The sequence below is a fragment of the Monodon monoceros genome, unplaced genomic scaffold (assembly GCF_005190385.1).
Source record: "Monodon monoceros isolate NGI ecotype Baffin Bay Population unplaced genomic scaffold, NGI_Narwhal_1 Super_Scaffold_14, whole genome shotgun sequence".
NCBI lineage: Eukaryota > Metazoa > Chordata > Mammalia > Artiodactyla > Monodontidae > Monodon > Monodon monoceros.
The window spans coordinates 54,941,954-54,956,681 of NW_021703770.1; positions in this window are offsets into that span (position 1 = coordinate 54,941,954).

A 14,728-nucleotide genomic window follows, 5' to 3' on the forward strand; every position below is an offset into this window, starting at 1 on the left:
CTAGAAGGGCTCCAAAGACACAAGGACACACTGTTGCAGTGATTATGGTACTCAAACCTACCTAGAGTAGTTGCAAGGATACTTCTTTAGCACTATTTTCACATTAATTCTATTATTGTTTAAATATAATTGCGTTTCTCTAGTTGATGTAAATCCTTTGCTTAAAATATTTCATTTTGTTTCAACTGTTAATTTGTTTTCTGAAATGAGTGTAATAAATACAACTTTTTATTTGTCCTAACAATTAAAATGCATGGATTAACCCCCAGCTTGTACAAATGCAGAATCATTACTATCCCTAACAACGTAAAACTCTGACAAATTAGATATCACTATTTCTTAAGGAAAATTGATCATAGGATATTTTTTGGACTTAAAAATCTGCATTTGTCTCAAGCACATTTAACATGCATTCATGGGAGAAGGATCATCTTTTTTCTGTTTCATATACAACTCTGTCAAGAGGATATCTTATGTTTTCTTACATTTCCTGCATATAATTTTAAGAAAATTCCACCTAAAAAGAGAATAGAGGGAATGAATGTCACAATCCTTCTTTAATTGTATCACTGATTCTTGGGGGGGTATGGTGTGATAGCTTCTGTATTTTCTCTACTCCCTCCCTCCCCAATTTTACTGAGTTGTAGTTGACTATAACATTGTATAAGTTTAAAGAGTACAACATAATGATTTGATACATGCATATAATGTGAAATGATTACCACAGTAAATTTAGTTAACATCTGTCACCTCACATAGTTGCAACATTTTTTTTATTTGTGATGAGAACTTTTAAGATTTACTCTCTTAGCAATTTTCAAATATACAAAACAGTATTGTTAACTTTAATCATTATGCTGTACATTACATCCCTAAGACTTTTTATTTTATAATTATAAGTTTGTGCCCTTTGACCACCTTCAACTATTTCCCTTACATCCCAGCTCCCACATGTGGCAACCACTAATTTGATGCCTTTTTATGAGTTTTGTTTTTTTTTTCAGATTCCATTTAATTGAGGCCATACACTGTTTGTCTTTCTCTGATTTATTTCACTTAGTATAATGCCTTCTCTACTTTCTTGATGTCTTGGTTATTTGCCCTAATTTAATAACAACAAAAAATGTTTATTGAAGACCCCTGTGAATATTAAGACTAAATTTACAAACTGTCTCACACGTTTACAAAACGTCTCACAGAGTTAACTAATCTTTCTGTTGTTTACATGTATTCTAACAACACATTTGATTCCCAGTTGATTTTCAGTTTAGTTTAGTGAATTTTCTGGCCACTTTGGCCTCATAGTTGTTGATGAAAATAGTCTGTAAAAATTTAGAAAAATTATTTATCATTTTTTTCTGTTTTTTGACAAATCTGTTCAGTCCTACATGCCTCAGACACTAGTATTTATTGATATTTTTGTTATAGTGCTTAAAGTATTTGTGTACCTTCTGTTAATGGTGAGATCACCACCTTGCTACAGAATTAACCTTGTCTTCAGTTAAGCTGTGAGTAAATGTGGTGCAGCAGAAACGGGTGGCCTTTTACTCTGTTCACACGCAAACATGTGAACAAAAAAAATGGAAAGAAACACAGTAAATTGTTGTTGTGACTGAAGTAACTTACTATGTAGGTCTATGGGTTTTAATTATTTCTTCCTTCTGGGATTCTACTTGCTTACTTCTTTTTTTCTTACACAGGATATGTCAGCATTTAGAGCCAATTCTGTTCTTCAGTGATGTGAGAGAAATATCAGTTGAAACTTATGTCACTGGTTGCAGCAGGGGATTGGGACCATAAAAAATGGTTATGAATTCGGGAATATGCCTTGCATAAAGTGAGTCAGAAAAGATCTGGACTTTTCCCAAAGACTTATAGAGCCTGAAAATAAGCCTGGTTATAAGGGAAGAGAACTCTAAGAAGACAAACTTTCAGTTAAACTAAAATGAAAATAGCTACAGAAAAACATTTTAGCCAAATAAATCTAGCAATATTTTCAGAGTTTCAGTTTCAAAAAAAAGAAAAACAAAACTAAAGAACAATAAGAGATATTTTTATATGTAAACCTAAGAGATGTGGCCAAATGATACTTCTTGGAAAATATGTGTGAATTTCTTATTGGATAATTTATATCAGTATGGACTCATGGATATATATTTTATTCTAAAGGGTAAAATCCAATGCTATCATATTAGTTTTGTTCTCGTATTGATTATTAAGAGCTCCTACTCTATATTTAAATAAATATTTTAGAAAACAATAAACTACGTAAACCATTCAAGTAGCTGGGAAAAAAATGACAGGCATGAAAAGTGTTTAAAGTAATTAATAATAAAGATAACAATTAACCAACTATAAAAACAAAATAAGAAAACTAAATCCAGTGCTTTAAAGGGACCAAAGGTATATTCTATATAAACCAGATTTTTTTAAAGGCTATTAGTTTTGAGATATGAAAGAGACTGAGAAACCATGTGGCTACTAATTAATCTGCTGTGAATAAATCTGAAAGATAATATTATATGAATAAAATTTCAGACACACATAAATGCTGAAATCAAATTAGATCAAATTGAGAAACCAGAATAGACCAATGACTATAGAAAATGTGTTAGAAATTGTACTTTATGCCTCTACTAAAATCTCTCCTTCTCCACCAGATCTACTGTGACCACTATTTAAAACTGTAGCCCCTCTACTCATTTCCTCTTTCTCAAACCCCTAGACCTTGCCCTACTTTTAATTCTCTTCAGCAGTATTTATCAATGTCTAAGATACTATATTGCTTACCTATTTATTATGCTTGTTGTTGACTGTCTCCCTCGCTGGAATGTAGTATCAAAAGCTCAAAGCTAGGGCTTCCCTGGTGGCACAGTGGTTGAGAGTCCACCTGCTGATGCGGGAGATGTGGGTTCGTGCCCTGGTCCAGGAGGATCCCACGTGCCACGGAGCGGCTGGGCCCGTGAGCCATGGCCGCTGAGCCTGCGCGTCCGGAGCCTGTGCTCTGCAACGGGAGAGGCCACAACAGTGAGAGGTCCGCGTACCGCAAAAAAAAAAAACAAAAAAAACTCCAAGCTGTTTGTCTGTATTGTTCACTGATATATCCCAAGAATCTCGGACATTTTCTAGTATATAGCAAACATCAAAAGTTTTTGTTGAATAATAATAAAAAAATGAATGAACATATAAAGCATTCCTATTAAAGTGAAAAAAAGATAAGAGACATGTTACACTACTATTATTACATGTTACTCCAGAGGTCTTAGACTATTATGACTAGAAAAAATATAAATCCATACATATATGTATATGGCAATTCATATATATAATTTGTAAATAATTTTGAAAATTATAGTTATAACCTCATGTTTAAAATGGAAATAACATTCAAAATAAACCACAGAATCGTACCCAATATAAAAAAATACAAAGTTTTGGTGAAATATATTTTAAAAGCCTTTAATAAAATGTTCTATTATGTTTCTGGATGAGAAGATAAAATTTCATAAGAAATTTCACTTCTCTCTAAATTACTCTGAAAACATTAAAAAAATTGCAATTAAAATCACAGTATGATATTTCATGAGAGTTAACAAGATGATTATAAAATTCGTCTGCAAGAGTAAATAATAGACCTAAGACTCAAGTCAGGAAATCCATTAAAAGGCAAAGATACTAAGATTGAATTAAGCCATCAAATATTTGAAAAATCCCACTTAAAATCAAAGTGATGTAGATCATTTAAAATGAAAGTACATACTCAGATTTAACATGCAAGTATAAAGAAACAAAAAGGCTCTTAGGACAAATCAAGCTTCAAAATGTGTGTCTTACTATGAGGTTCCTTCTAAGCAGACATGTCCAGCACATGTCCATGTTGAAGAAATGGACATATTTAGGGGTGCAGGATCCCCACCACGATTTCCACATGTCTGGTTGAACTGAGGATGTATTCTAGATCCAAGGGCAATCAATTCTCAGGCAAATGTGTGGCTTATGAATGACACGAGTATGATGAAATCATGAATGAGATCAATCAAATTCTCTCTCTTGGTATATTGACCTAGAAAAAAATGAGTTAATGGGGCAATAAAGCTAAAAAGATTCTATGAAGAAGAGTAGGGGCAATGTCATAACGAAACGTACACTGCATAGGTAACATGAAGGACAGGAAATCAGGAAATTAAGAAGGAAGTGGAGGGAAAGGGAAAAGATATTTTGAGGAGGAGATGAGGAGTTGGATAAGTAGAATCAGGAAATGAAAATCAGAGAGAAGCAGAGATATCATGAGAAAAATAGCAAATGACCCACAAGAGATTTTAAAAATTAGGCATTCATTAGAAATTCCTCTATTTCTAAAGCAGGGGTCAGTAATCTACAGCCCACTGGTCACATACAGCCATACCCCTTTTTTTGTACTACTCACAAACAAGTAATTTTTTTGCAGTTTTAATAATTTAAAAATCAAAATAATAATATTTAGTCATGAATTAAAATATATAAAATTCCAATTTCAGTGTCCATAAATGAAGTTATTAGAACATAAACATTTGTTTATGGATTGTCTATGGTTGTTTCTATGCTACATTGGTTGAATATTTGCCTCAGAGACTCTTTGTGTGTGTGTGTGTGTGTGTTGATTACATCACTTTGCACTGATGCTTGGTGCACTGCAAATCGATGAGATGCAGTTAAAACTCAGTATTTTTAGCCATGATGTGTGACAGGACACATATATTTGAAGATGAAAGATGTAAAATCTTATAAAAGATCATATTAAATTTTGCAGTTTGCAAATGATTTTGATGATAGGTATCATTAACTCTGAGTCCAAATTCAAGGAATGCTATCCCCTCAGAAAAGAACTCTTCTCATTAGTAAACTTGTATTACAAAATTTTATTCAACTTTTATTAAATTTTGAGGAAATTTATTTTCTCTCTTACATAAATATCATCTTCGATTTTGAATTCTTTCTGCAAAACCTTAAATACTGAACAGAAAAAAAAGTGGTTTCTTTTTGGGTGTTTTTTTTTGTAGTTTTACAGAAAACCTCTGTGAACCTCTGCTGTAAAGGATTTCCATTTTGGATTTCAATGCACATATATGCTCACAGTATGTCTATGATGGTTAATTTTGTGTCAACTTGTCTGGGCCAAGGGATGCACACATAGCTAAATAAATACTATTTCTGGGTGTGTCTGTGAAGGTTTTTTTCTGTCTTCCACCTTTAAATTAATATAGAGAGAAGTGACATATATTGGTTCTGTTTCTCTGGAGAACACTGACTAGTATACATCTTTTGTTTGAGAGAAATTCAGGAATTTTTCTTGAGAAAGATAAAAGGAACAACTACAAAATTAGGAATGAGTGACAATAGTGTTGTCTAAAATGTAAAAATGCAAAGCAAAATTTATTAGATAAAATTAAGTGAATAACTTCATAATAAAAAGTTGTAGGTACTAATGAATGCATAATAGTAATGACTCCATGTTTTACATAAAGAATCAATTAGAAAAAAAGACAGATTTATATAAATAACCCTTTTGTCAGAAATTAATACTTTTTTTACTTGCAACCATTCAACTAGACAAAAAAATAAGAAAGAAGAGGACTTTCAAGATGGTGGAGGAGTAAGACGTGGAGATCACCTTCCTCCCTACAAATACATCAGAAATACATCTACATGTGGAACAGCTCCTACAGAACACCTACTGAACGCTGGCAGAAGACCTCAGACTTCCCGAAAGACGCCCTCAGGCGACCTACACACAGATGCGGGGCCAAATCCAAAGCTGAACACAAGGAGCTGTGTGAACAAAGAAGAGAAAGGGAAATCTCTCCCAGCAGCCTCAGGAGCAGCGAATTAAATCTCCACGATCAACTTGATGTACCCTGCATCTTTGGAATACATGAATAAACAACGAATCATTCCAAAATTGAGGTGGTGGACTTTGGGGGCAACTGTAGAATTGGGGTTTGTTTTCTGCATCTAATTTGTTTCTGGTATTATGTTTATCTTAGTTTAGTATTTAGAATTTATTATAGTAGGTAGATTTGATTATTGATTTGGCTGCTCTCTGCCTTTATATATATATATATATATATATATGTATTTCCGGTATCTGTTTTTCTGAGTGTATATGTGTATGCTGCTTTGTGTGTTTTGTCTGTGAGTGTGTATGTGTATGCTTCTTTCTGTGATTTTTTCTGTATAGCTTTGCTTTTACGATTTGTCCTAGGGTTCTGTCTGACCATTTCTTTTTTCTTTTTTTTTCTTTTAATTTTTAGCACTTGTTATCATTGCTGGTTTGGTTGCTCTCTTCTTTCATTCTTTTTTTATTACTTTTTAATTTTTAATTATTTGATTTGATTTGATTTTTTATTTTATCTTTCTTTTTTCTTTTTTTCTTTCTTTCTTTCCTTCCTTCCTCCTTTCTTTCTCCCTTTTCTTCTGAGCTGTGTGGCTGACAGGGTCATCGTGCTCTGGCAGGGTGTCAGGCCTGTGCCTCTGAGGTACGAGAGCCAAGTTCAGGACATTGGGCCACCAGAGACCTCCCAGCTCCACATAATAACAAATGGCGAAAGCTTTCCCAGAGATCTCCATCTCAATGCTATGACTCAGCTCCACTCAACGACCAGCAAGCTACAGTGCTGGACACCCTATGCAAACAACTAGCAATACAGGAACACAACCCCACCCATTAGAGAAAGGCAACCTAAAATTATAATAATGTTACAGACACCACAAAACACACCACCAGGCACAGTCCTACCCACCAGAAAGACAAGATCCAGCCTCATCCAACAGAACACAGTCCCCATCCACCAGAAAGCCTACAAAACACTAAACCAACCTTGGTCACTGGGGGCAGACACCAAAAACAATGGGAACTCCGAACGTGCAGCCTGCGAAAAGGAGACCCCAAACACAATAAGTTAAGCAAACTGAGAAGACAGAGACACATACAGCAGATGAAGGAGCAAGGTAAAAGCCCATCAGACCAAACAAATGAAGAGGAAATAGGCAGTCTACCTGAAAAAGAATTCAGAGTAATGATAGTAAAGACGATCCAAAATCTTGGAAATAGAATGGAGAAAATTCAAAAAATGTTCAACAAGGACCTAGAAGAACTAAAGAAGAACAAAAAATGATGAAAAACACAATAAATGAAATTTAAAATGCTCTAGAAGGAATCAATAGCTAAATAAATGAGGCAGAAGAATGGATAAGCGACCTGGGAGATAAAATAGTGGAAATAACTATTGCAGAGAAGAATAAAGAAAAAAGAATGAAAAGAACTGAGGACAGTCTCAGAGAACTCTGGGACAACATTAAATGCACCAACATTCGAATTATAGGGGTTCCAGAAGAAGAAGAGAAAAAGAAAGGGACTGAGAAAATATTTGAAGAGATTATAGCTGAAAACTTCCCTAATATGGGAAAGGAAATAGTTAAGTCCAGGAAGCACAGAGAGTCCTGTACAAGATAAATCCAAGGAGAAATACAAGACACATATAATTCAAATGATCAAAAATTAAATGCAAAGAGAAAATATTAAAAGCATCAAGGGAAGACTGCCAATAAACACATGAAAGAATGCTCAACATCATTAATCATTAGAGAAATGCAAATCAAAACTACAATGAGATATCATCTCACACCAGTCAGAATGGCCATCATCAAAAAAATCTAGAAACAATAAATGCTGGAGAGGGTGTGGAGAAAAGGGAACACTCTTGCACTGCTGGTGGGAATGTGAATTGGTTCAGCCAGTATGGAGAACAGTATGGAGGTTCCTTAAAAAACTACAAATAGAACTACCGTATGACCCAGCAATCCCACTACTGGGCCTATACCCTGAGAAAACCAAAATCCAAAAATAGTCATGTACCAAAATGTTCATTGCAGCTCTATTTACAATAGTCCGGAGATGGAAACAACCTAAGTGCCCATCATCGGATGAATGGATAAAGAAGATGTGGCACATATATACAATGGAATGTTACTCAGCCGTAAAAAGAAACGAAATTGAGCTATTTGTAATGAGGTGGATAGACCTAGAGTCTGTCATACAGAGTGAAGTAAGTCAGAAAGAAAAAGACACCACATGCTAACACATAGATATGGAATTTAAGAAAAAAAATGTCATGAAGAAACTAGGGGTAAGACAGGAATAAAGACGCAGACCTACTGGAGAACGGACTTGAAGATATGGGGAGCGGGAAGGGTGAGCTGTGACAGGGCGAGAGAGAGTCATGGACATGTACACACTAACAAACGTAGTAAGGTAGATAGCTGGTGGGAAGCAGCCGCATGGCACAGGGATATTGGCTCAGTGCTTTGTGACAGCCTGGAGGGGTGGGATAGGGAGGGTGTGAAGGAGGGAGACACAAGAGGGAAGACATATGGGAACATATGTATATGTATAACTGGTTCACTTTGTTATAAAGCAGAAACTAACACACCATTGTAAAGCAATTATACCCCAATAAAGATGTTAAAAAAAAAAAAAGCATCAAAGGAAAAACAACAAATAACATAAAAGGGAATCCCCATAAGGTTAACAGCTGATCTTTCAGCAGAAACTCTACAAGCCAGAAGGGAGTGGCAGGACATAATTAAAGTGATGAAAGGGAAAAACCTACAACCAAGATTACTCTACCCCACACGGATCTCATTCAGATTCAATGGTGAAATTAAAATCTTTACAGACAAGTAAAAGCTAAGAGAACACAGCACCACCAAACGAGCTTTACAATGAATGCTAAAGGAACTTCTCTATGCAGGAAACACAAGAGAAGGAAAAGACCTACAATGACAAACCCAAAACAATTTAGAAAATGGGAATACGAATATACATATCTATAATTACCTTAAATGTAAATGGATTAAATGCTCCAACCAAAAGACATGGACTGACTGAATGGATACAAAAACAAGCCCCATATATATGCTGTCTACAAGAGACCCACTTCAGGCCTAGGGACACATAAAGACTGAAAGTGAGGGCATGGAAAAAGATATTCCATGCAAATGGAAATCAGAAGAAAGCAGGAGTAGCAATTCTTGTATCAGACAAAATAGACTACAATAAAGACGATTACAAGAGATAAAGAAGGACATTACATAATGATCAAGGGATCAATCCAAAAAGAAAATATAACAACTGTAAATATTTTTGCACCCAACATAGGAGCACCTCAATACATAAGGCAAACTCTAACAGTCATAAAAGGGAAATCGACAGTAACACAATCAGAGTAGGGGACTTTAACACCCAACTTTCACCAATGGACAGATATTCCAAAATGAAAATAAATAAGGAAACACACGCTTTAAATGATACATTAAACAAGATGGACTTAATTGATATTTATAGGACATTCTATCCAAAAACAACAGAATACACATTTTTCTCAAGCCTCATGGAACATTCTCCAGGACAGATCATATCTTGGGTCACAAATCAAGCCTTGGTAAATTTAAGAAAATTGAAATTGTATCAAGTATCTTTTCCGACCACAACACTATGAGACTAGATATCAATTTTAGGAAAAAAATTGTAAAAAATGCAAAAATATGGAGGCTAAACAATACACTACTTAATAACCAAGAGATCACTGAAGAAACCAAAGAGGAAATAAAAAAATACCTAGAAACAAATGACAATGAAAACATGAAGACCCAAAACCTATGGGATGCCGCAAGAGCAGTTTTAAGAGGGAAGTTTATAGCAATACAGTGCTATCTCAAGGAACAAGAAACATCTCAAATAAACAACCTAACCTTACACCTAAAGCAATTAGAGAAAGAGGAACAAAAAAGCCCCAAAGTTAGCAGGAAGAAAGAAATCATAAAGATGAGATCAGAAATAAATGTTAAAGAAATGAAGGAAACAGTAGCAAAGATCAATAAAACTAAAAGCTGCTTCTTTGAGAAGATAAACAAAATTGATAAACCATTAGCCATATTCAACAAGAAAAAAAAGAAGACTAAAATCAATAGAATTAGAAATGAAAATGAAGAAGTAACAACTGACACTGCAGAAATACAAAGTATCATGATAGATTACTACAAGCAACTACATGACAATAAATTAGACAACCTGGAAGAAATGGACTTGGAAATTCTTGGAAAAGCACCACCTTCCGAGACTGAACCACAAAGAAATAGAAAATATAAACAGACCAATCACAAGCACTGAATTGGAGACTGTGATTAAAAATTTTCCAACAAACAAAAGCCCAGGGCCAGATGGCTTCCCAGGCAAATTCTATCAAACATTTAGAGAAGAGCTAACACCTATCCTTCTCAAACTCTTCTAAAATAGAGCAGAGGGAGGAACACTCCCAAACTCATTCTAGAATGTCACCATCACACTGATATGAAAACCAGATAAAGATGTCACAAAGAAAGAAAACTACAGACCAATATCACTGATGATCATAGATGCAAAAAACATAACAAAATATTAACAAACAGAATCCAACACCCCATAAAAAGGATCATACATTATGATCAAGTAGGAGTTATCCCAGGAATGCAAGGATTCTTCAATATATACAAATCAATCAGTGATAAACCACGTTAACAAATTGAAGGAGAAAAGCCATATGATCATCTTAATAGATGCAAAAAAAACTTCTGAAAAAATTCAAAACGATTTATGATAAAAACCCTCCAGAAAGTAGGCATAGAGGGACTTTACCTCAACATAATAAAGGCCATATATGACAAACCCACAGCCAACATCATTCTCAATGGTGAAAAACTGAAACCATTTCCACTAAGATCAGACGCAAGACAAGATTGTCCACTATCACCACTATTATTCAACATACTTTTGGAAGTTTTAGCCACAGCAATCAGAGAGGAAAAAGAAATGAAAGGAATCCAAATAGGAGAAGAAATAAAGCTGTCATTGTTTGCAGATGACATGATATTATACATAGAGAATACTAAAGATGCTACAAGAAAACTACTAGAGCTAATCAATGAATTTGTTAAATTAGCAGGTTACAAAATTAATGCACAGAAATCTCTTGCATTCCTAGCCTCTAATGATGAAAAATCTGAAAGAGAAATTAAGGAAACACTCCCATTTACCATTGCAACAAAAAGAATAAAATACCTAGGAATAAACCTACCTAAGGAGACAAAAGACCTGTATGCAGAAAACTATAAGACACTGGTGAAAGAAATTAAAGCTGAGTGATGGAGAGATATACCACGTTCTTGGAGTGGAAGAATAAACATTGTGAAAATGACGATACTGCCCACAGCAATATACAGATTCAATGCAATCCCTATGAAACTACCAATGGCATTTTCCACTGAACAAGAACAAAAAAATTCACAATTTGTACAGAAACACAAAAGACCCCGAATAGTCAAAGCAATCTTGATAAAGAAAAACGGAGCTGGAGGAATCAGGCTCCCAGACTTCAGATCATACTACAAAGCTACCGTAATAAAGACAGTGTGGTACTGGCACAAAAACAGAAATATAGATCAATGGAACAGCATAGAAAGCCCAGAGATAAACGCACATACATATGGTCACCTTATTTCTGATAAAGGAGGTGAGAATATACAATGGAGATAAGACACCCTCTTCAATACGTGGTGATGGGAAAACTGGACAGGTACATGTAAAAGAATGAAATTAGAACATTCCCTAACACCATTCACAAAAATAAAATCAAAATGGATTAAAGATTTAAATGTAAGGCCAGACACTATACAACTCTTATAAGAAAACATTGGCAGAACACTCTATGACGTAAATCACAGCAAGATCCTTTTTGACCCCCCTCCTAGACAAACGGAAATAAAAATAAACAAATGGGACCTAATGAAACTTAAAAGCTTTTGCACAGTAAGGGAAACCATAAACAAGACGAAAAGACAACTCACAAGCTGGGAGAAAATATTTGCACATGAAACAACTGACAAAAGATTAATCTCCAAAATTTACAAGCAGCTCATGCAGCTCAGTATCAAAAAAACAAACAACCCAATCCAAAAATGGGCAGAAGACCTAAATCGACATTTCTCCATAGAAGACATACGGTTTGCTAACAGACAGTTGAAAGGATGCTCAACATCACTAATCATTAGAGAAATGCAAATGAAAACTACAATGAGGTATCACCTCACCTCAGTCAGAATGGCCATCATCAAAAAATCTACAAGCAATAAATGATGGAGAGGGTGTGGAGAAAAGGAAATCCTCTTGCACTGTTGGTGGGAATACTAATTGATACAGCCACTATGGAGAACAGTATGGAGGTTCCTTAAAAAACTAAAAATAGAACTGCCATACTATCCCAGAATTCCACTACTGGACATATACCATGAGAAAACCATAATTCAAAAAGATTCATGTACCAAAATGTTCATTGCAGCTCTATTTACAATAGCCAGGAGATGGAAACAACCTAAGTGTCCATCAACAGATTAATGGATAAAGAAGGTGTGGCAATATATACAGTGGAGTATTAATCATCCATAGAAAGAAATGAAATGGAGTTTTTTGCAGTGAGGTGGATGGACCTAGAGACTGTCATATAGAGTGGAGTAAGTCAGAAAGAGAAAAACAAATACCATATGCTAACACATATATATGGAATGTAAAAAAATGGTTCTTAATAACCTGGGGGCAGGACACAAATAAGACACAGACGTAAAGAATGGACTTGAGGACATGGGGAGGGGGAAGGGATGGAACGATTTGAAAGAGTGGCATGGACATATATACACTACCAAATGTAAAATAGATAGCTAGTGGGAAGCAGCTGCATAGCACAGAGAGATCCGCTCAGTGCTTTGTGACCACCCAGAGGGGTTGGATAGAGAGGATGGGAGGGAGATGCAAGAGGGAGGCGATATGGGGATATATGTATATGTAGAGCTGATTCGCTTTGTTATACAGCAGAAACTAGCACACCATTTTAAAGCAATTATACTCCAATGAAGATTTTAAAAAATAAAGGAAAAAAAGAAGACAGATATATAGCTTAAAATAATGTCTATAATACTTCAAACCGAGCATTCATGGTCTGAGAATACTTATTTGTCCATACATTTTTTAAAAAGTTGCTATATTCTAGGCCTCAAGAATAACTTCTTTTAAGTTAGAAAACTCAAATTATAATTATTTTCATTATTTGATCACAATGGAAGAAAGTAAATGATCAAAAGATCATCTTTTTAAAAGATGGTAACTACAACACCTGAAAATTTAAAAAAAAAATTGTTACCATCATAAATCCCGGGTGAAATTTAAAAGCAAAACTGAAATATTAAGAAGGAAAAAAGAATGCTTTAAATTATAGAATATAAAATAGGTTTAAACGTTTAATTTGGAAACAGAAAGCTTTAAATAATTGAATTATTTTAAACATAGAGTGAAAATGATTATTTCATTCAAGAAATTATTAATGATCTACAAATAAAGTGAAGAACACAAAACAAAATAAATAATTGTGCTGAAAGGAGAAACAAACAATAGTAGGAAGATTACTTTGACAAAGAGACACAAGTAAGAGAAAGAATTTAAACTGTAATAAAATAGAACCAAGGTAGCCCTTCACAAAGCTAATCAAGAGAAGACAATAAACACAAATATAAAAACTAGACATGAACCAGATTATATGAGAAACATCATTTTCATTTACGAGACTATATAAATAACTTGATATAAATATATCAATTAAATGAAAAATTACATGGAAATTATAAAAATAAACTAAGGGTAATTGGGATTATATGAAATCATCTCTGTGAAAATTTTGAAAATAGCAAAGCACTTTCTAAATTAAAGTTGCTAAAGGCACACCAAGCATGAACAGATGCCTGGCAGTAAGGCCCTGATTTGCCGTGCAGAAGCGGAAGCGTGCAGTAGTTTCCATGAGGCGGTGGCCTCTGCTCTGCGTACCTGTAACGGTAGCACAGTTTTCTGGGCACCTAAGAGGATAGCGTGAGCACCCTGTTCCCGGGATGAGCACTGAGTACCGCAGGCCCACCTGGGTCTGCTAAGCAACATCCAGGCCCGTAGCCCTTTAGAGCCCCTCTGTGTATGCCGAGCGTAGGGAGACGCACTGCACTCTCTTTGGAAGCAGCTTAATTTCCTCAGCCCTCGCACACGATCACGAAAACCGTTCTGTCACGTCCCGCATGGCGTCGAAGTCTTACTCATTGCCCTAGTCTGAGCTGAACTCAGAGTAACCCTCGGCTTTGCATTCCATCTAGGACCTCCTGCCTCAAGAAACCGTGCCGCCCAGAGATAGTCGGCCTGCGTTCTTCCTGCCATTCCAGTCCTGCTCTGCCTCTGGCACTGCAGGCTTTTGAAGAGCCACAGACCCAGAGGAGCAGCTGCGGCGTTCCTTGGTTGAGGAAGTTCGTTTGATGCAGAACACCCTACTTCGAGAACTTGAGGCAGACGAGGAAACACAGGGTGACCTGTGTCCCTTTGGAGTTGTTAGAAACCACAGGGGTGTATGCTGAGTGTGCCCATGGAAAAGGGGGCCTGCTGGAACTAGCCATGCTTTCCCATCTGGAAGGCTGCATTCATGCTGCCTTGAAGCTACCTGACATTGCCTGCCTTTGACAGGCCTGTAAACCCTGTAAGAATGCTTCGGGGAAAATTATGAGTCTGCTCTGTCTAAAGCAGGTGCTTCCATGGCCGCGGTTGAGGTCCGCCTGGCAAGCTCTAGAGCTGAAG